The 23,253-nt window shown below is 45.3% G+C and overlaps 1 long non-coding RNA gene across 1 annotated transcript; it reads left to right on the top strand.

Moving 5' to 3' along the window:
- The first annotated feature begins 326 nt into the window (after window positions 1-326).
- Window positions 327-14,986, top strand: LOC135968217 (uncharacterized). The gene is made up of 3 exons (XR_010582810.1): window positions 327-6,006; window positions 6,629-6,696; window positions 14,481-14,986. It is a non-coding gene; the product is annotated as an uncharacterized lncRNA (long non-coding RNA).
- The last annotated feature ends 8,267 nt before the right edge of the window (window positions 14,987-23,253 follow it).

Below are 23,253 nucleotides of genomic sequence, written 5' to 3'. Positions count from 1 at the left end.
AGGTCACCCTACTTGTTCCTCCAGTTTCCCTGGGTTGCCCTGTCTTTGCTGCCTCATTTTCTTTGTTAGAAATTCACTTTGCTGTCTTCCATGCTCATTACGCATCGTTATGTTGGGGTTGGGGGGGCGGGGGGGTGCAGAACGAATAATTAACTCCCAGGCTTTGCCTTCTCTTTGTCTCAAGCACTTTGCATCCTCCCCTGTCTTTCTCCTCCAGAGATCAAACTCTTATCCCTTTTCCTAGTTTCCTTTGATGCAAGCTTTATGACTGGGAGGATGTGCTTGTCAGTTGCTATTCTAAGGACGTGGAGGTCATTTCAGTCCCTGCTTCTGTAAAAAGGATGAACTTGGAGGAAGCAACCCGTCAGCCTCCCCTTCCTCCACTTCACTTGTTTGCATGTTTGCATAATCTGTTTTCAGCAGTAATTGTCCTATATGTGAAAATATGAAGCCTTATTTTGACAGCTGGCAGTGTCTTTGATATTGGAAGATGTCATTTGGAAAAGAGGGAGCGACAGCAGATCGGAGGCAGCTGTTCGCCGCCGTGGTAGTCCGTGAGCACAGCTGTGGGGTGGAGATGGTGGGATTTGGGATTGGGCGGGCTGGTGTTTGTTTCTGTTTTGTGTTTTGTCAAATCCCTGGGGCTGGATATCATTAGGCTACAAGCAGCACATTCTATTTAGTTAGAACCAGGAGCTGACGGCATCAGAGAAGAGGAGGAGGGAGAAAGAGCAAAGGGTCATGGAGCGAAAAAGAAAGAACAGGAGAGGACCTAGAAAGGTGGTATAAGGCCGTGAATGCGGGGGAGAGAAGTCACAGGCAGAGAAAGACAGAAAATGAGGAGGTGGAAACCGGCTGTGTGGGGGGATGGGCTAATTGCCCAAGTCAGGCTCTGCCCTGAGACCTGGGGATTCTCTAGCCTTTTTCACTGGTCAGTGTCACGGGGGCAGCCGCTGCCTTAGTGTAGGGAGCCCAGTCCCTCCACCGCCGTCCCTGCAGTCTGCAGACAGGACCCACCTGCAGCCGATTCCCTGCTCCAGCAGCTGGGAAAGGCTCCCATCAGCAGGTGAAGGGGAGCAGGAAAGCCACTCGCCAGCGCCTGCTCTGAGGCTGCTGGCCATGCACGTTCACACGTGGGAGAAGTGACTTTCTTACTCTTTCTTCAGTTCCAAGGAGCCCATTAGTGGCCTGTGAGGGGCTCAGGTGTTGTTCCCCTCAAGACCCACTGGGCCTGCCTCTGCCAGGGCTCACATTCCTGCCCTGGCGACAGGATCGGGTCAGGCTGTGTCCTGAACCCTACGCCCCACCAGAGCCTGCACACACACCCCTCTCCACCTCCCCTTCTCAGTCTCCTGCCCTGGGTGTGCCTTGAGACCACCACCAGGACGTCCAACTCTAAAGCCATGGAGACTTAGGCTTCGTGGGAAAAGCTGACCAGTGCATTCCTGCAGGTGAAGGATTAAGACGGGAAACCCAGAAATGAGTCTCTCATTGAAAACAGACAAGCCTTCGGGGAGAGTTGCACACAAGAGTGCGAGCGGCCACCCCTCCAGGGGCTGTAACAGGGGAATCTGTGGGTCAGCAGCTTCTCTGCCACCACCAGCCACAGGACTTGGGCAGGACAGCCAGGGTCTCCCTGTGTCCCTGTCCATAGCAGTCAGGGCCTGCCTGTTCATACTTAGGTTATCACACAAAACCAGGGAAGTCAGGGACCAGCCTCTGACTGCGGGACAGAACCACGAGCCAGGGTGTTGCTGGGGAGCCCCAACCTGGCTCGGGTTGGCTGCTTTCTCCTTTACAGGCTAAAGATCTGCTGCCCGCTGGCTCCTGTGGCCCTCCGTGGAGTGGGGGAGGCCGCCCTCCATCCTGCGTCACCATCCTGGCTGCCTCCGTTCCCGCAGCTGACTCTGCAGGGGTGGGGAGTTTCGCTAGCAAGGCAAGTGGGATGTATTTCCATCCATGTCACACAGAGCTGACATAAGCTAGGCGATTCCAGGGGGAAATGTCCTCACTTCCTTCCGAATGGCCTGGCTGCAGCTTATGTGCACAGAGGAGTGGTTCCTAGACCCACTCTCAATTCTGGGTCTGGGTCTGGCTGGGTCTGGCTGTTTCTGCAGGTTTCTTGCTGTCAGAAGTCTCCTTCCCTGCTGCCACCTTATGGAGTTAGGATGCCAGGCAGACTGGCAGGGAAGCAGCCCCACGGGGGGTTGAGCCCTGCCTCTCTACTCTGTTCTCTGCATGGGATCAGGGTGGCCCCGAGGGAGTACAGAAGCGCCGGCCTTCCACGGAGGGGAAGCCATTTTCTGCCTGATCTGTACAAGCTTCTCCTAAGTGCTAGAGTCGGGCATAACCCCAAGGAAAGTTTCAAGGAGACCAGTTGTCCCAGCATGCAATGCTGCAGAGAGCTCAAGGAAAGCGTTTACTGGATGTCAGAACTAGGAGGTCGTTGAGACGGGGAAGCTGCAGAGAACACCTGGGCACCGCTCCTTTGGGGATCTTAGCTGAGAAGCCTTCCTCTCCTCTTAGCTGAGAAGCCTTCCTACTGAGAAGAGTAGGAAGGACCTACTCTTCTGCCTACTCCAGTGGGCAGGCTTTCGCATGAGATGGAAAGAGGAAATGTAATTATTTCTGAGACTGAAGAGATCAGGTGGCATGGTATGAATGATTAGGGAACAAGACTGTCATACACATCACGACAGTTCGTCAGTTCCAACTTCCCTCATGTGAATGGCAGCTGACATTCACACTCGCAGGACCAGGAGCCAATAATAACTACAAGGTGGCAAGGGGCTCTGTCCCTTCTGCCGCCACTAAAGAAAGCATCTCAAAATGCAAGCGTGTGGTAGTGACTGCATTGTAGAGACAACGTTGAATCACCTGTAGTTTATTAAAATATTAAAATATTATCCTTTCACTCTTAGTCACAAATTACTTGCACCATGCCTCTCAATAACATAAACCAACAAAAAACTCAGTGAGATTCAAACCTCAATAGTTCAACTAACACCCCTGCCATACTCACTCACCCTTCCTAAAAAAAATATCAATGCCAACAACTTACAGAAAAATCTCATAAACACTAAACAGTGATTCCTTTCCTAAAAAGTCTCTTCAGATATATATTGGTATGTCCATTGGCTTACAAAGCTGTAATCAGTATGTACATATAACTTCATGTTCTACTTTTCTTCACTAAATATTTCATTTACACATTCTCATTTACTGGTGTACTCTCACAATATCTAGGGGCTAAAAAGATTTTATTAATTAATGTTTTTGCATTGTGGAGTATTGGTTGTTTCCCATTGTTCATTTTACAGTGCTATAATTGATTTTTTTGTAGAAGAGAAAATCAATGTTTTATGTTTTCATTTTGAGGTATGTTTTCCCAAGTTGAACTATTGGATCAAAGGGTCTAAAGTGTTTGATACCCTCTCACGTAGTGCCAGATTCCTTTTCTATAAGAATACACAAGCCAGGCATGGTGGCTCATGCCTATAATCCCGGCACTTTGGGAGGCTGAGGCGGGTGGATCACCTAAGATCAGGAGTTCAAGACCAGCCTGGCCAACATGATGAAACCCTGTCTCTACTAAAAATACAAAATTAGCCAGGCATGGTGGCACATGCCTGTAATCCCAGCTACTCAGGAGGCTGAGGCAGGAGAATTGCTTGAACCCAAGGGTTGGAGGTTGCAGTGAGCCAAGAGCGCACCACTACACTCCAGCCTGGGCAATAGAGTGAGACTCTGTCTCAAAAAAAAAAAAAAAAAAAAAAATAGAATACACCTATTGTTAGTACCACTAGCAATAGATGAATATCCAGTCCCCTTCATGCCAAATGGATTTTTTTCTTTCTTTTCTTTTTCTTCTCCTTTTTTTTAGTTTATAGATATGCAATACTTCTCAAAAGAATTGTTTTAAATCTGTATTTCTGAAGTTGAATTTAGGGGAGAGCCTGTGCCCCTGATGCCACCCTAAAGTGTCGGAGCCTCTTCACCCCGACAGCGTCCTTGCACACACATGTATGAACCCAAGAGGGAAGTTTCTTCAAGACCCAAGCCCAGACGGCCAGCTCACACACGCATGGGACTGGTTTAAAGGAAAGTGTGGAGCTGCTCTGGAGCATGGCACAACAACTATTAGTTTAGTATCTGCAAAGGGTAGACGGTCCAGAAGTAGGCGCTGAACTAGCTGCATCGTGGAGCCTGAAGGAGAGTGTGATGTTGCGAGCCCTTCCTCCCAAAAGCTGCGTAGCAACTACACATGCCTCCTGAACAGCTTTTCTTACCCCGTCTTCTAAGTACAGCAACTACATGTCCTAAATCTGCTAGCTTTTCAAACAGGTGGTCCAGCTGTCCCCAGAAAGTGCACCCATTCTTTTGAGACCACATATCCCAAATTTGGACTGGGGACATGTGGTCACTACTATTTTGATATGTTGGTCTCCCACACTCCACTAGAACGCAAGCTTATTAAGAGTAAGGACTGTCTTATTCATCATTCCAAACCTGTATCATCCCTTTTCTACAACCTACACCATCCTTTAATTATAAAGTTGGTTCTACTTGCTCTCTTGTCACTTAGAGAGTTGCTATTCTTTGAAAATACAGATCCTAAAATAGCTCCATCTCTTTTCTCTCTTCCAGGCTCTGTGTGTGTGTGTGTGTGTGTGAAAATGGGTTCCAAAAATATAATTTTCTTTAATGTGTTATATGTAGCAACAGAGAAGCAAAAGGCAATAATATGCCCAGTAAGCACTGCCTACCAAACTAATTCTGAATACTTTATTGTCCTGCTGACAACTGAAGAATGGTATTTGAAAGTCAAAAATTTCACTGCTTTCACACAGTATACAAATTGAAGCTCACATGGCCAATGAAAGATATTAACCAGGGGTGTCAGTTATATAAAGAGTTTCATCACAGTGCTATATATGCATAGCTCTCAATAAATATTATAAAGATGAAAATACTAAACATGTTTTTATAAATGACACACTAGAATTGCATATCCATACAGCAAATCCTCTAGAGTATCAGAAGAATAATTCTGGTAAATTCTTTGATTCTAAACTCTCCACTGACTTCAACAGAGATCCCAGCACCTAACATTGTCTTCCAGATTCCTCCTCCTACTGTGACAGGAGCCTGAAAGACTGATGGGAGTCAGTCTTGCTGAACTGGCACAGTCTTCAATATGCAAGGAGACCATAGCATCCTCAACCTAGAGCTCAAATCCAAGCTTTGGCGACTGGACCAAAACATCTAGATGGTTAGGTGAGGGTGAAGGGGATGGCTAATCATTTCTAGAATGGTAAGTTTCACTTGGCAGGAATTGTCTTTCATTATCCAGTAGGATTTTTAATTCTCCTCCAAAGAATTTAAATGACAAATTCAAGATAAATGAGGAAAGTGTCCTTTGGAAAATAAACATCCATCCTCAGTCCCATTTGTGGGTTCCCAGGACAGCTGGTGCGAATCAAGGGGAATATGAAACATCTTCCGCATCTCTTGACTCACATCTGGCCCCAACCCAGCGCCTTCTGAGTCTAGAAGACTTTACATCTCACAGTTTCCTCTGCCGCCCCGCAGGGCTGCTTGGACAGCTGTGGCTTGCCGGCACGAAGGCCACGAAGCTGCAGATCAACCAGTGAGTATGTGTTCTGTCCTCTTCCCAACTTCCTGCACAGCCTGAGCTCCAGACGCGATGCACAGCAGAGTGACGCGGGCCGGGGTCTCTCAGTGCTAATTCTGAGCGCGGCTCCCAGAGGCCAAAGACAGGCGAGGCAGGAGCGCTGCTGCTATTGAAGGATGGAGGCATGGAATATGAACTGAAGTCCAGAGTGTCCCCCGGAAGTCTCTATATGGCAAAACCTCAGCTGGCCATCAGGATCAGGAAAAGCAAGGCAGCACCATCAGGAAAGGGGTCAGGAATGACTCTGAAAGGCTGGGCCTTGGGACAGCAGGAAGGGCTTCATGCTGAGAGCACCGGCTTGGACCATCAGAGTAAGCAGCAAGGGCTAGTGGAGCTCAGTTCTGGACACTGGGCGAGCGGGTAGAGATGTTCTGGGAACCCCCAGTCTTCACTAAGGGATCCTGGGCTCCAATTATGGTTCAGTTATTCAATGCATAGACCAGGCTCTTCTCTTGGCTGGCCGGAGTCCCAGGGGCTGGGAGCCTGGCACTGTATGATACATGCATGCATCTCCTCCTGTGCAATATACTTTGAGGAGGGAGTTTGCAGGAGGAAGAGTTGGGGGTGATATAAAAACTTACCATTTATCTACAGTCCAGAACCCACACCTGAACTAGTAACTTAATTCTCATTTTTAAAATTTTCATTATTTTTTAGAGGTAGGGTCTCACTCTGTCGTCCAGGCTGGAGTGCAGCACTTCCTCCCCAAAGCCCTGTAAAAGTTTGAGGTTTGCAGCCTCAAACTCCTGGGCTCCTGAAGGCCCTCCCACCTCAGCCTCCTGAGTAGCTGGGATTATAAGCATGCACTATCCTCTTGCCTCAGCCTCTCCCAGGCTGGAACTACAGGCATGGGCCAATGTGCCTAGCTGTGACTTAATTCTAAACTTTACCAGATTATTAATCAATTTCTTATCTTCCTCATATTTGGCTCAGGTAAGAGATGGGGCAGTGTCTAAGGAATCTCAGTGGACTCAGCCAGGAAAGCTGCGAAGAAGCCTCAGGTATTTGTACACACATGTTCATAACAGCATTATTCACCGTAGTCAAAAGGTAGAAACAAGCCAATGCCATGGATGGATGAACGGATAAAGAAAATGTGGTCCATACATACAGTAGAGTGTGAGTCAGCCTTTACAAAGAAGGGAATTCTAAAGTATAGAAATACAATTAAAATTTTTACAAAGAAAGGGAAATCTCCCACATGCGATAACATGGATGAACCTTAAAGACATTATGCTAAGTTAAATAAAAGGACAAATACTGCATGATTCCACTTCTATGAGGCATCCAAAGTGGTGAATTTATAATATATAGTGATAGAAAGCAGAATGGGGGTTGCCAGGGGCTGGGAGAAGAGGGAAAGGGGACTGGTTTAACGGGCACAGAGTTGCAGGTTTACAAGACGCTAAGAATTCTGGAGATGGTTTGCACAACCACGTGAATGCCGTTAGCACACAGCACTCAATAGGGAGTTACTGTTGAATGGCTACACAGTTTCAGTTTGGGAAGATAATGCATAGTGGAGATAGTTGCACGAGGAAATGAATGTACTTAGTGCCACATAACTGTACACTTGACATGGTTAAAGTGGTAGCTTTTATGTTACGGATATTTTACCAGAGTTAGGAAAAAAAAAAAAACAACAAAAAATCAGGTATGGTTCCTGCAAACTCAGAACCTTTCTGTAGGGAAGCCGGCTTCCCCAGCTAGCATAGCAGCTCCTCAAAGTTTAGGAAATGGCAAAAGATAAATTAACATGTTCTCTAGTGAAAAATACAAAACCAAACTAGGAAGAAGCAGATGCAGGGGAAATAATGAGGGGATGGCACTTCTCTGAGCTTCGCCTGTGCCGGTGGCTCCCAAAGGTCAGCATGCCTCACAATACTGAGAGGGCTTGTGAAAACATGGATTGCATTTCTTTTTTCTTTCTTTCTTTCCTTTTTTTTTTTTTCACATAAAATAGTTCAGAAAAGATACATTTGCCTTTCTAACAAGTTCCCAGGTGATGCTGATGTTGTCATTCAGATACCACACTTTGAGAACCGCTGGCCTATCCAAATCTCTTTAAACTATGAAAACCATATTCAAGGGGTTCTCAAATTTCCGTAAGAGGATTTACCTGCAATGTTTGCTGTAATTCCAGATTCCTAAGCCCTATAAAAATGTGTTATTTTTAAAGATCCCCCCTGCCCGGATTCTGATACAGCAGGTACTCTTTCCATAGGCTGATAAATGCTGCCCTAAGCATGCATTCATTAGCCCAGTGGTTCTCAAAGTGTGGTCTGTGGACCACCAGCCACGGCATCACCTGGGTACTAATTAGAAAACCAAACCTCAGTCCCCACCCTGACCTACTGAATCAGATACTCTGGGGGTGGAACCCAGCAATCTGCGTTTCAGCAAGCCCTTTGGGTGGTTCTGATTCATACTCAAGTTTGAGAACCACTGAGTTAGATCTTTGACAACTCTTTTCATTGATATACTGATGGTAAGCAAGAGCATTTGGACAACGGATGGGAAGTTTCACCATGTATGTGACCAGGGCTGGCTCTGTTGCCCAGGTTGGAGTGCCGTAGCGCAATCATGGCTCACTGCAGTCTTGATTTCCCAGGCTCAAGTGATCCTCCCACGTCAGCCTCGAGTAGCTGGGACTGCAGGCGTGCACCACCATGCCTGGCTGATCTCCAATTCCTGGGCTCAAGTAATCCTTCTGCCTCAGTCTCCCAAAGTGCTGGGATTACAGGCGTGAGCCATCAAACCTGGCCTATTTTTTTTTTTTCCATATTGGCCTAAAAATGTGATTTGTATATTCTTGGGGTTGGAAAAATTAATGAAGAGAATTAGAAATACTCTGGTACTGGAGGCCACATCTAATATAAATGATAGAAACTTCAAGGAAGGGGCCGCACAGTAGCTCACTCCTGCAATCCCAGCACTTTGGGAAGCCGAGGCAGGCAGATCACATGAGGTCAGGAGTTCAAGACCAGCCTGGCCAACATGGTGAAACCCCATCTCTACTAAAATACAAAAATTAGCCGGGCATGGAGGTGCGTGCCTGTAATCCCAGCTACTTGGGAGGCTGAGGCAGAAGAATCGCTTGAACCCGGGAGGTAGAGGTTGCAGTGAGCCAAGATCACATCACTGCACTCCAGCCTTGGTGACAGAGTGAGACTCCATCTCAAAAAAGAAAAAGAAAAAGAAACTTCAAGGAGGCAAATTTTGGCTTAGTAAGAGGAATCCGTTTCTTCTGTTGGAAGGGCTGTGGCCATGAGCAAGCTGTTCTTAGGGATGTAGTGAGTGGGCTATTGTGGGAAGTAGTCGGTTTGCAGGTCATAAGCAAATCTAAGAACAAACTAGACTGGGTCAAGGGTTCCCAGATGCCTGTCTAAACAACATCAATATCAGGATCACCTGGGATTGTTAAAATCCATTCTGGAGTGGCACCCACAAAGATTCAGCTGGGGCATACCTGGGGAGGGCGACTTGCTCATTGCATCGATTCTCAGGTGATTCTGAAGCACCTGATCTGAGAATTACTAACCCAGATATATTTGATGTCCTTTCTAAATTCTTGGGCCGTAAAAAAGAGGATGGAAAGGTTAGTTGTTTTTGCTTTTGTTTTTGTTTGAGTTGGAGTTTTGCTCTTGTCACCCAGGCTGGAATGCAGTGGCGCGATCTTGGCACACTGCAACCTCCACCTGCCAGGTTCAAGCAATTCTCCTGCCTCAGCCTCCCGAGTAGCTGGGATTGCAGCTGCCTGCCACCACACCCAGCTAATTTTTTTTTTTTTTTTTGTATTTTTAGTAGAGGCAGGGTTTCACCATATTGACCAGGCTGGTCTCAAACTCCTGACCTCAGGTGATCCACCCACCTTGGCCTCCCAAAGTGCTGGGATAACAGTTGTGAGCCAAAGGTTCACAACCTGGCTGAAAGGTTCATTTCTAAAGGTTGGGAAGTGGGAAAAGATTAAAGAATTTTCTTCTGCAGATAAGAGGGTCTGCATTAAAAACTAGCAAGGATGATGGTGTCTTCAGCTCCACTAACAGTGCCTGTAAGAAATGGATTTAAACTACAGCAGAAAGGATTGCATTAAAGGAAAAAAAATGTCTTGGCAATAAGGATTATTAAACACTGGGATGAGCTAAAATAGTTGACTGTGGAAGATTCTTCTCTGGAGAATTTTTAAAGGATGCCCTTCTCATCTGTCTGGAATGATGCTGGGGGAACATTTTAAATTCCCTTCTAACCATGATTCTGATGTTCACATCCACACAACAGCACATTAAACGAATAGGGACTCTGTGCCCCTCAAGCTTATAAAAGAGTCATAAGTGGAAGCTTCTCTCACTATTAGATTTCTAGTAAAACAGAATTAGCAAGTGGTGAATAGATACAATATTAATACACTGAGAAGACCTTGGTTTCAGGAGGAGGAAAGACCAACGTCTCGTTGACCAGTCACTTAATCCTCTGTGAATGATTTCAGAGGCTTCAACTTTTTTCCACAGATTTGTCCTACGAGAACCAAGTCTCTAGTAAAGAAATATAAGAAATCAACTTCTACGCCGGGCACAGTGGCTCACGCCTGTAATCCCTGCACTTCGGGAGGCTGGGGCAGGCAGATCACCTGAGGTCGGGAGTTTGAGTCCAGCCTGACCAACATGGAGAAACCTTATCTCTACTAAAAACACAAAATTAGCCGGGCGTGGTGGCACATCCCTGTAATCCCAATTACTTGGGAGACTGAGGCAGGAGAATCGCTTGAACTCGGGAGGTGGAGGTTGCAGTGAGCCAAGATCGTGCCATTGCACTCCAGCCTGGGCAACAAGAGCAAAACTCTGTCTCAAAAAAAAAAAAAAAAAAAGAAAGAAAAGAAATCAACTTCTACCTGATCATATCTTTCTGTGGTTCTGATTTTAAGTTACAATTGGAATTAGACATCAAGGCAAAGGTTGCTGAAAAGGGAAGATCTTAAAGTAAAAAGAGAGCCAGGAAGGAAGCCTCTGAACAAACACAGATAGGAATAGCAGCTTGAGAGAACAGGCCCCCACCCTGGATATAAAGTGGGGAGCTGACACAGTGCCAGGACAGAGGCGTCAGACCCAGCAGTGAACCCAGCTGGGGACGAGGCCAGAAGAGACACAGCCATCACGGGGTTTAAATCTCTTAAGCGTTTCTGATTCAGGAAAGATTGTCTTAGTCAGATGCTCGCATTTTTTCAGTAGGCGGCACACCCAAAACTGATGTAGAGGCGGGGCGAGTTGGCTCACACCTGTAATCCCAGCACTCTGGGAGGCCAGGCCGGGAGGAGTGCTTGAGACCAGGAGTTTGAGACCAGCCTGGGCAGCATGACAAAACTCCATCTCTACAAAAAATACAAAAGTTAGTCAGGCATGCTGGCATGTGCCTGCAGACCCAGCTACTCAGATGGGAGAAGCACCGGAGCCCGAGGAAGTCAAGGCTGCAGCGAGCTATGATCACACCACCACATTACAGCCTGGGCAACAGAATGAGACCGTGTCTCAAACAAACAAACAAACAAACAAACAAAAAACGGATGTAGAGTTTATGAAATCCTTTCAGTCTGTTCAGAAACTCCAGGAGGCTCCTGTGAAGAAGCAGCTTTGTAATGTGCAGCATCGTGGTTTAAAATGTTTGCTTGGGCCTGATGTGATGGCTCACACCCGTAATCCCAGCACTTTAGGAGGCTGAATGGGGAGAATCGGTTGAAGCCAGGAGTTCGAGGCCAGCCTGGGCAACATAGTAAGACCCTGCCTCTACAAATTAAAAAAATTACCTGGGCATGGTGGCACAGGCCTATAGTCCTAACTACTCAGGAGGCTGAGGTGAGGATTGCTTGAGCCCAGGATTTAGAGCTGTGATCATGCCACTGCACTCCAGCCTGTGCAACAGAGCAAAATCTTGTCTCCAAAAATTTTAATTTAAAAAAGTTTGGAGGCCAGGCATGGTGGCTCACACCTGTAATCCCAGCACTTAGGGAGGCTGAGGCACGCGGATCACTGGAGGCGAGAAGTTTGAGAAAAGCCTGGCCAACATGCTGAAACCCCGTCTCTATAAATAATACAAAAATCAGCCAGGTGTGGTAGTGCACATCTGTAATTCCAGCTACTTGGGAGGCTGAGGCACGAGAATTGCTTGAACCTGGGAGTTGGAGGTTGCAGGGAGCCGAGATCTTGCCACTGAACTCCAGCCTGGGTGACAGAGTGAGACTTTTTTCAAAAAAATAAAAAATAAAAATAAAAAAAAGGTTGGCCCTGAAGTCAAGTGACTTGGATTAAAACCTTCCTCTACCACTCGACTATGGGTGTGATTCTCAACATCTCTGAGCCTCAATTTCCTTATTTGAAATAGGAGGACTAATTAGAACTGGGTTATTGAGGTGATTTTAGGAGATAATGACTGTGTACAGGGGCAGGCAATGGTCAGTGCTCGACATATGTTAGCTTGCCACCATTTCTCTACAGAACTGTGTGGCTAAACTCTCAGGTTCCCTAAAGCAGTGCCTCTCAAATGCTAGGGTAAGACCTGGCACCAGTCTGTGACAAAGTTTTCAGCATTCCTTGACAAACGGGAGAAGTGAGGAGAATGTTGTGTGTGCAGGGTGGCATTTAGTGGCCACGGACAGTCTTCTTTCTTGGGAAGTAATGCTCTTTCCTCTGAGGATGTACAATGTCCTTTGCTTTTAGAAGTAATGATCATAGGAGAAGATATTTTTAAGTTTCATGTTCTTTGCAGCTTTATATTAGTCTTTACTTTTTCCTTCCTGGACCATGAAATCCAAGGGTCCTGAAACCATTTGAAAGGATGTGAGAAAATACAGAGGGGTGGGCTGGGCAATGGCTCAGTGATTCTGCCTGGTGGTCCAAGGGCGCGAGCATGGCAGGTGTATCTTCTACTTCTCTTACCATCACAGACTTTTCTTCGTGCCTCTCATATTCTTCCTTCTCATGTTTTTTGTTCCTTCACCAATTTCTTCCTCTCACTGGGTATGTTTCTAACTGTATTCTCCCTCTTGCTTTTGCTTCAGCCTGTTAGGCTATTTTCTCTTGTTTGTGGCATTCCCCCCCACTCTTTTCATGTCCTGTTTCTCCTCCCCCTCACACACTTTAGATTTGTTTCTGGTTTTGCACCTGATTATTGTTTTGAGCCATAAGTGTTACATCCCCAGGGCTGCCCATGCACCCAGGCGACAGTGGTGGGGGACAGGTACAGGCTGCGTGCAGTGAAGCAGACATCGTGTTCGTCCCCTCCAGACAGGGGTTTGTGCTGAGATAGGACAACAAACGTGGCCCTTTCCTAGTCTGTTTTCTGTTACTTGTTTTTAGTAAAACAAAATACTGGAGATTGGGTAAATTATAAATAAATGAAATTTATTCTCACATTTCTGGAGGCTGGGAAGTCCAAAAGCATGGCACTGGCATCTAGCAAGGGCCTTCTTGCTGCATCATCACATGGCAGAAAAACAAGTGAGCACCCAAGACAGAGAGATCAAATTGGGCCAAACTCATTCTTTTTTTTTTTTTTTTTTTGAGATGGAGTCTCATTCTGTTGCCCAGGCTGGAGTGCAGTGGCACAATCTTGGCTCACTGCAACCTCCACTTCCCAGATTTGAGCAATTCTCCTGCCTCAGCCTCCAAAGTAGCTGGGATTATAGATGCCCGCCACCACATGCGGCTAATTTTTGTATTTTTAGTAGAGGCGGGGTTTCACCATGTTTGCCAGGCTGGTCTTGAACTCCTGACCTCAAGTGATCCTCCTGCCTTGGCCTCACAAAGTGCTGGGATTATAGGCGTGAGCCACTGGACCCAGCCAAACTCATCCTTTTAATCAGGAACCAACTCAGGTGATAACTAACCATTCCCTCAATAATGGCATTAATCCACTCATGAGGGCAGAGCTCTCATGATCTAATCACCTCTCTAGAGGCTCCACCTCTTAATACTGTTACGATGGCCCTTATATCTCAACATGAGTTTTGGAGGAACCTTCAAACCACAGCAGCTTTTCAGATGGTTCTGTCTCCACATTCATGACATGTCCTTCATTAATTAAAACATTCCATTTTAGCAGTGAAGACCATTCCTCCGGTGGTTGCATTTTTTTCCCCAGAGAGAACCAGCTAGGCCAACTCATCACAGTTTGCCTGGGACTTTCCCGGTTTTAGCACTAAAAGTTCCACAACCTGGGCAACCTCTGGCAAGCTGGCACAGCTGATCACCCTAGAGCCAGTGGTGAACCCCCTACTAGACTGTTGGTCGAAGATTAGGCACAGGTAGGTCTAAGTTCAGATAATGAAACCGATCAGGAGAGATTTCTGGGATCATTTAACCCATACAGGGGCTGGGATCATTTAACCCAGAGCAGAGAAAGCTGAGGTGAGGACGGGAGGGGGCTATTTTGGTAACAACCTTCACGTGTGTTTGCTGGGTGTGCTTGGATGTGTGTCCAGCTGCGGCCCATCTCCACCCGAAATCAGAGCCAGAGGAAATGGATGGGAGTGGAGCCCGAATTTACTCACAAAGTTGAATTTCCTGCCAGTAAGTATTCTTAGACACTAGAATGAGTTTCTAAGACAGATTAGGCATTGTCCTTGGCGGTCCTCAGCACAGTAAATTCCTGAGGGCTTTAAGAGTTTAGGTGTGGCCCAAGAGCTGAGGGGGTGGGCAAAACATATTTCCAAGATTGCTTCCAACCCTAGGACTCTGTTTCCATCTACCCACCAATTATGGCTCTGATTATTTTTCTTGTCCTCTTTTGCCCCTAGTTAAACCTTATGAGGAGCAAGAAAAAAGTGGTTTGATTATAGTCTCCTTAAGGAACCCGTGAAGCTTCCCCACAGCGTGATCGAGAGGAAAGGTTAGCATGTTTGTTTGTTTTTCCCTAAGGAATGCTTACATTTAGAAGAGATTATTTATTGCTCAACTTAATAACAGCAATACTAGCAATTTAAAACAAGGAGATTTTCCCTGTAAGCCTACTAATCCAACAGACTAGCCCACCCCACTTTTCTTCCCACTCATCATTCTGAGGTTTTTGTTTTTTTCTTTCTTTCTTTCTTTTTTTTTTTTTTTTTTTGACAGAGTCTTGTTCTGTCACCCAGGCTGGAGTGCAATGATGCGATCTCGGCTCAGTGCAACCTCCGCCTCCTGGCTTCAAGCAATTCTCCTGCCTTAGCCTCCCGAGTAGCTGGGACTACAGGCACATGCCACTACGCCTGGCTAATTTTTGTATTTTTAGTAGAGATGAGGTTTTGCCACGTTGGCCAGGCTAGCCTCAAAGTCCTGACGTCAAATGATCCACCTGGTTTGGCCTCTCAAAGTGCTGTGATTACAGGCAAGAGCCACTGCACCCGGATCCTCCCCAGGTCTTCTTAGTATTTAACTTGGCATCCAACTTGACTCATTTAGGATTCTTACATTACAGAAATTGGACCTTATGGAGTAATTAAAGTAAAGCAAAGCAAACCAAACTAAAAGGAAATCCTAGTTAATTGAGTTATTTCTAATTTTTGAAATCAGCTTGTTTTCCTTCATGGAATTGTCTCACATTCTGGGCAATCAAGCTGAGCCATCTGGTGAACAGTTGTTTCCAATCGATAGGCTGAGGTTGGCGATGGGTTCTTATTGTTTTAGGGATTTTTCCCTTTCATATAAACAGTTTCCTTTGTTGAAATTGAGCCCCTGCTACACCAAACCTGAGCATCTCTTTCCACTGTGCTATTCTTTTTTTTTTTTTTTTTTTTTTTTTTGAGACTGAGTTTCACTTTTGTTGCTCAGGCTGGAGTGCAATGGCACCATCTTGGCTCACCATGACCCAGGCTGGAGTGCAACGGTGCAATCTTGGCTCACCGCAACCTCTGCCTCCCGGCTTCAAGCGATTCTCTTGCCTCAGCCTCCTGGGTAGCTGGCATTACAGGCATGTGCCACCACGCCTGGCTAATTTTTGTATTTTTAGTAGAGACAGGGTTTCACCATGTTGGTCAGGCTGGTCTCAAACTCCCGACCTCAGGTGATCTGCCCGCTTCAGCCTCCCAAAGTGCTGGGATTACAGGCATGAGCCACCATGCCCGGCCTCCACTATGCTATTCTTAATTTGTGACTCATCCCTGATCCCAGGCCACCAACTCTGAGGTCAGATGCTGACAGTGTAAACTCTGGGTGATCTCATCAGCTCCCCACAGAAGTTCCTTGACTTCTGTCTATCCCTGTGCTGACACAGTTCCCACTCCAGCCCACCACACTCGTACCCAGAGTCTTATCCGGGTTACTCTGTGTGTTCACAAACTCAAATGGCTATGAAAAGCTTAGCCTGTGGTAACCAGAGTAACAGGACTTCGGCCAGGAAAAATCCTAAACTCAGAGAACAACACCTTGATTCTTGCACGAGTGGTTTTTTCAGGTAAGAATATAAAATAGTTTTAGTTTCACCTTTGGATATAAAGTAGATGAAATACATTATGCTCAAAAGAGGTATAATTGTATGAGGCCCTGAATAGATACTGATTTTATCTTTAAACAAGTGGTTGTTAAAAATCAGCAAGGCCATAGAGCAGGATGCAATGTAGAAACCAGTAAAGGGTTTAATACGATGCCTTTCATTACATGATTTAAACAACAAGCCTGGGATTTTTCCCCACATGGATTCTTCCTTTAAGAAGGAGAACAATGCCTTTTGTCTTGTTTTGATTTCCGCTGGGTATCCATTTAGAGTTACAGGTTAATAGTGATATTAGTGACACTAGCAGAACGTTGCCAAAATTGGGGAAAGTCACTGTATTTTGTATCCTTTTTACATAGAGGAGGCTCTTCCTTTTTGTTTATATTTTTTCTGCTTGGTTTTCCATACCAAAGCTCTATCCGTAAAACTCATGCAGTCATCATAAGCAGTAGGTACACTGATGAAACAAATGTTCTGATTTAGTTTCATTATAGTCTTTTAATGACCCATGCCCAATCTTACTCTCTTCCCATGAGTACCCAGGTTTTAGTTTATTTCTTTTCTTTTTTTTTTTTTTTGAGACAGGGTCTTGCTCTGTCACCCAGGCTGGAGTGCAGTGGCGTGATCACAGCTCACTGCAATCTCAGCCTCCTGGGCTCAAGTGATACTCCTCCTCCTCCTCCTGAGGAGCTGGGACCACAGGCACATACCACCACCCCCAGCTGATTTTTAAATTTTTTTTTTAGAGATGGAGTCTCACCATATCATCCAGGCTGGTCTTGAGCCCCTGGCCTCACGCAATCCTCCTGCCTTCAAGCAGTCCTCCTGCCTCAGCCTACCAAAGTGCTGGGACTATAGGTGTGAACCACTGCATCCGGCCAGTGCCTATGTTTTAATGTGTGTTCTTCCAACTCGCCTTCCATACCTTCATATACATAACATCATCTATATAATATAGACTTTAATTTACCAGTAGGCATTGTGCTAGACATCTCATTCTACTAATTTTCTTCATTCAACGTGTTTTTGAGATCTAGCCATGTTGATAGAAGTAAATCTTACTTACTGCCCTGGCTGCCTTCTGGTTTTCCCATCCTATGAATATACCGCATTTTCCTTATCCACTCTGCCACTAAAGGATAGCTTACAGTGGCAGATGATGCTACTGCAAACTGGCATAAATCTCTTTGTGTGTCTGTCAGAAAGAACACGACAGTATACATATGTGCATGTTTTCACAAAATGCTTCCCAACTGACCTTCACAAATGACAACAGAAGGTGACTCCTGCCCATCTGCAGTGTAATGAGGAGTTTCATTTCCCCATGTCCCTGTCAGCACTTGATATTATACAACTTTTTATTTCTTGCCATTCTAATAGTTGTAAGGGAACAGCTCAATGTTAACATAATCTGTATTGTTTTGATTACTCATGAGTTTGAGAGTCTCTTCGCCTATTTATTAACTACTCCAGTTTTACTTCTCTGCATTTCTTATTCATGCCTTTTTTGCCTACTTCAAATTTTTTTTTTGCAATTGCTAGTGTCCTTAGATTTTTTACATTTTAATCCTCGGTCCTGGTTCTGCAAAATATTTTTTTCCAGCCCATCTCCTGTCTGTTACCTTTCATCTAGGGTGTTTACTTTTGATGTTGTTACATTCATTAATTTTTCCTTTGAGATTTACACTTTTTGTGCCCTGCTTGAATCAGTTAGCTTTTGCTATGTAACAAACCACACCAAAGCATAGTGACTTAAGCCAACAATGATTCATTGCTGTGGGATTGATTGCTTCTTCTGAACGGGGCCTGATGGGCGGGGGCTGGATGATCTGGGGGGTCTCACTCACATCACGGCCCCAGCTGGGACGGCTGGGCCTCTTACTCCACACGGCCTTTCACCCTCCAACAGGGCAGCCCAGGGTTCCACCCATGGTGGCTCCGGGTTTCCAGCAGCAGGAGAGGGCAAGCCTGGTGGACCTGGGCTTTCCAAGCCTCTCCTTCTTCACATTTGTTAAAGCCCAATGGACCAAAACAGACCACATCCCCCACCTCCTTTTGGGAGAAGCTGCCAGTGCAGTTGTTATTTTTCTCAATCTACAGTACCACTCCAAGCTTATAAAGATGTTTCTTCTAGCCGGGTGCAGGGGCTCATGCCTGTAATCCCAACACTTTGGGAAGCTGAGGTAGGAGAATCACTTGACATCGGGAGTTCAAGACTACTCTGGGCATCATAGTGAAGCCCTGTCTCTAAAAAACAATTAACTGGGCGTGGTGGCTCATGCCTGTAGTCCCAGCTACTGGGGAGGCTGTGCCAGAAGGATCACTGGAGCCCAGGAGGTCAAGGCTGCAATGAGCTATGATCACACCACTGCATTCCTCCCTGGGCAACACAGCAAGACTCTGTCTTTAAAAAAAAAAAAAAAAAATAGTTCTTCTAGATTTCCTATTAGTAGTTTTATAGTCTTAAAACTATTTGGCATTTCTTTTTTTTATATTGTTGTGCTTTTTTAATTCATTGAAATAAATTATTTAAATCTTTATAGTCAGTAAATATTAATATATTTGTTATGTATCAATATAATTATACATTATCATATATTGTTTAAATAAATTTCAGCTAGACGCAGCGGCTCATGCCTGTAATCCCAGCACTTTGGAAGCCCAAGGCAGGTCGATCACTTGAGGTCAGGAGTTTGAGACCAGCCTGGCCAACATGGTGAAACCCCAGCTCTACGAAAAATACAAAAATTAGCCAGATGTGGTGACGGCCACCTGTAATCCCAGCTACATGGGAGGCTGAGTAAGCAGAATCGCTTGAACCTGGAAGGCAGAGATTGCAGTGAGCCGAGATCATGCCACTGCACTCCAGCCTGGGTGACAGAGCGAGGCTCCGTCTCTAAAATAAATTTAAATTTAAATTTTATTTAAATCTATTTGTTTTTCTGCAGAGTGAACGACAATTCCTGAGATATATTTATTGTACCTGCCTTTCCCCTCTGATCTGTGATGCCACCTCTATCATACGCCAATTCTCCATGTACATGTGATTCTGTTTCTCTTTTTTTTGGTGGTGGGGGTGGTTTTTTGTTGTTGTTGTTGTTGTTTGAAAAACAGTCTCACTCTGTCACCCAGGAGTGCAGCGACGGGATCTTGGGTCACTGCAACCTCCACCTCCCAGATTCAAGCGATCCTCCTGCCTCTGCCTCCTGAGTAGCTGGGATTACAGGTGCCCACCACCATGCCCAGCTAATTTTTGTGTTTTTAGTAGAGATGGGGTTTTGCCATGTTGACCAAGCTGGTCTCAAACTCCTGACCTCAAGTGATCCACCTGCCTCGGCCTCCCAAAATACTGGGATTATGGGCATGAGCCACCACACCCACCTACGTGATTCTGTTTCTAAACTTCCTGTTCTGCCCATTAGCACATTATCTTGCCATATGTTTATGCTTTGTAATGTGGGTTACTGTCTAATAGAGCTAGTCCTTTGCTTTTGTTTCTCAGAATTCCCTTGGCTATTTGTGGACTTTTCTTTTTTTTGAGACGGAGTCTCGCTCTGTCGCCCAGGCTGGAGTGCAGTGGCCGGATCTCAGCTCACTGCAAGCTCCGCCTCCCGGGTTTATGCCATTCTCCTGCCTCTGCCTCCCGAGTAGCTGGGACTACAGGCGCCCGCCACGTCGCCCGGCTAGTTTTTTTGTATTTTTAGTAGAGACGGGGTTTCACCATGTTAGCCAGGATGGTCTCGATCTCCTGACCTTGTGATCCGCCCGTCTCGGCCTCCCAAAGTGCTGGGATTACAGGCTTGAGCCACCGCGCCCGGCCTACTGGACTTTTCTTTATACATTTTAGAATTACTTTTTCCAATTTACAGATCATCTTGAGATTTTGATTAAAATGACATTGACTTAGACATTAATTTAGGGAGCATTAAAATCTATTTGGTGCTAAGTTTGCCCATCATTAGACATGATATATATCTCTGTTTACTTAGTTGTTCTTTTATACCCTTTATTAGAATTTTTCTCCCATAACTTTGTGTGGGTTTGTTATTGTCAGGTTAATTTATAGATCCTTTCTAGTTTTGGGGATTTGACAGTATCAAGCAGTGTTGCTACTCCACCCTTGCATCTCACCAGATTTCAAATGGTGTAGATGTGGCCTAATGGAATTCTTACAATATTGTAATAAAACTCTGAGTAAAAAGCATGTTATCCAGGGTTTATATTAATATTTGAGATTACATCATTTATCATGCCTTCTAAAATGTACCAAATGATTCACTTCAAAATGAAATCAGCCTGCTGAAGTATTCACCCAAGAGATTTTAATAGATTTTTCTTTCCCAGTAATGCAGGAGGTCAGTTCTCAGTAAAACACACAAAGGCATAAGGTCATGAGCTATTCTCTCTGAAATCTCCTTCATTTCAGCAGCTCTCAAGTGTTAGAATTAATTGCTCAGCTGGAAGAACTGGGACCCAGAGAACTTTCAAAAACCAGCCAGATGGGAGAGAGTTTTACGACACACATGGACTTACACCCTAGCAACAAAAAGACCAAAGGGGGAAAAAGCTCACATTTCCATTGTCAGCACCGTGCCTGTAATTTTCCTTTGTTTTAGGGGATAAAAACTGAGACAGGTGAAGGGCTAAACTTAATATACCTGAATTTTTCATAGTGTTAGGTACTAGGGGTTGTCATTATTTGCTCAGAAAAAGATGAGAATTGTCATTTTTGCATAGAAGAAGGAATATAATGAACCTTTCGAGAAACACATTTTGACAGTTTGAGAAGGTTTTGTCCTTTGGACACATCAACATGTTTAGCAGAATGATTACCTGGTCTAGAGAGCAAATACTACATGCATTATTTTGTTGTTGTTGTTTAAGACGTTTTTTCATGCCTGGCATGGTGGCTCACACCTGTAATCCCAGCACTGTGGGAAACCAAGGCAGACAGATTGCTTGAACTCAGTAGTTCAAGATCAGCTTGGGCAACATGTGGTCTTGTGATGTTACCTAGGCTGGTCTTGAAAAAATAAAAAATTAAGTGGACATGGTGGCGTCAGCCTTTAGTCCCAGCTTCTCAGGAGGCTGAGGTGGGAGGATTGCTTGAGCCCAGGAGGTTGAGGCTGCAGTGAGCTGTGATTGTGCCAGTCTACTTCAGCCTGGGTGGCAGAGCAAGACTGTATCTCAACAAATAAAAATTTAAAAAAAGGACTTTTCCTTATTTTTACATTTTTTGTTTTCATTGCATTTGTACTGCATTTTTAATCCCCCTTTTTTGCATTCATTTTAAATATCTAGATCCACTGCAAGTGCTTCTGTCGATGCGAAGGCATGACATAGTAGATTCTCAGTTGCTCAGTTCAAAGCACTAACATGCCACTTAGTCAAAGAACCTTAGGCAAGCCACACTGACACAGAAGGGGTTTAGATCAGCAGTCTCCAACTCTTTTGGGACCAGGGACCGGTTTTGTGGAAGATAATTTTTCCACGGATGCACTGGTTGGGGGTGATGGATTCCAGATGAAACTTATCCACCTCAGATCATCAGGCATTAGGTTCTCATAAGGAGCATGCAATCTAGATCCTTCCCAGTTTACAGTAGGGTTCGCACTCCTATGAGGATCTAATGCCACTGCTGATCTGACAGGAGGCGCAGCTCAGGCGGTCCTGCTTGCTCACCTACCACTCACTCCTCTGTGGCCCCGTTTCTTCCAGGCTGCAGACCAGTACTGGTCCATGGCCTGGGGGTTGGGGACCCCTGGTTTAGATGAACCCAAATGTCTTCTCAATCACTAAGATTCTCAATAGCTTCTTGAACTCTTAAGCTTTGGAGATCATTCTCGAAGTTTCTATAAATAAAAGTGGAAATCAGCCACCTCCTTAAAACCAGTGAGAGGCTTAGAGAGCACAGTAATCATGATATTTCTGTAATCCCCCCAGAACCGAATTGGAAATGGCCAGGACACTGAGGCATTCACATGATAGCGAGGAGCAAAGTGCATGCCTAATGTGTCCTTCCAAAGTCCACATTTCTTCTGCTAGCAATTGCTTAAATTGCCACAGAAATTGAAATGGATAACAATTTTGGTTTGTCAACAAGATAAAAAGATCACAGATAAAGTGAGTTATCTGCTTCTTGTTCGGACCAAAAGGTGACTTTACCAGAAATTATGCCGGACATCTAGGGAATTAATCTGGATGAGTGAGCTCAGCCTGACATAAAGATGCTTCAATGCCCTTCTTAGCAATGATGCTGAAATAGCAACAGCTTTAGCTTGCTGAGGCAATAACAGCTGCCAGGGGAAAAAAAGAGAGAAATGAGAAAAACAAAGCCATTCTGAGGTATGAGGCAGCAGTTAAGAGAATCTCCCCTTGAAGGGCTTACAAGCAATCAATCAACCAATATCCATTTATTACCTACTAATCAAGACATCAGATCTGTATTCTCTACCTTCCAGGAGCTTATGATTTACGTAACAGCTACCACCTCTTCTCCAGACTAAAGAACCCCAGTGCCTGCGCCTCTTTCTGACATTGCACCTCACCCCTTAAATCCATGGATAGCTCCAAGCCCATATGTCTTTGCATTATTTGATGTTTGGTTTTTCTGTTTTGTTACTATTATTTTTGAGGCAAGGTCTCACTCTGCCACCCAGGCTGCAGTGCAGAGGCGTAATCATGACTCACTGCAGCCTCAACCTCCCAGGCCCAAGTGATCCTCCCACCTTAGCCTCCCAAGTAGCTATGACTACAGGTACACATCACCACGCCTGGCTAATTGTTGCGTTGTGTAGAGATGGGTCTTGTGATGTTGCCCAGGCTGGCCTCAAACTCCTGAGCTCAAGTGATCCACCCTCCTTGGCCTCCCAAAGGGTTGGGATTACAGGCATGAGCCACCATGCCTGGCTATGTTTGATTTTTCGATCCCTTTGAATTCTCAGGTCCCCATCTTGGGAATCCACCCCGCTGTTGGCTTTAGCTGCCTGTGTCCTGGCGTATTTCTGGCGAATCATTTTTTGTTCTTGGAATCCACTTCAATTGCTGTTGTGTTCGCCTTTCCAACTTCATCACACATTTAGCCCCTAGTCCTGCTGAAT

This window comes from Macaca fascicularis, chromosome 18 (assembly GCF_037993035.2).
Source record: "Macaca fascicularis isolate 582-1 chromosome 18, T2T-MFA8v1.1".
Classification (NCBI taxonomy): Eukaryota; Metazoa; Chordata; class Mammalia; order Primates; family Cercopithecidae; genus Macaca; species Macaca fascicularis.
This window is presented reverse-complemented; position numbering and strand designations above follow the sequence as displayed.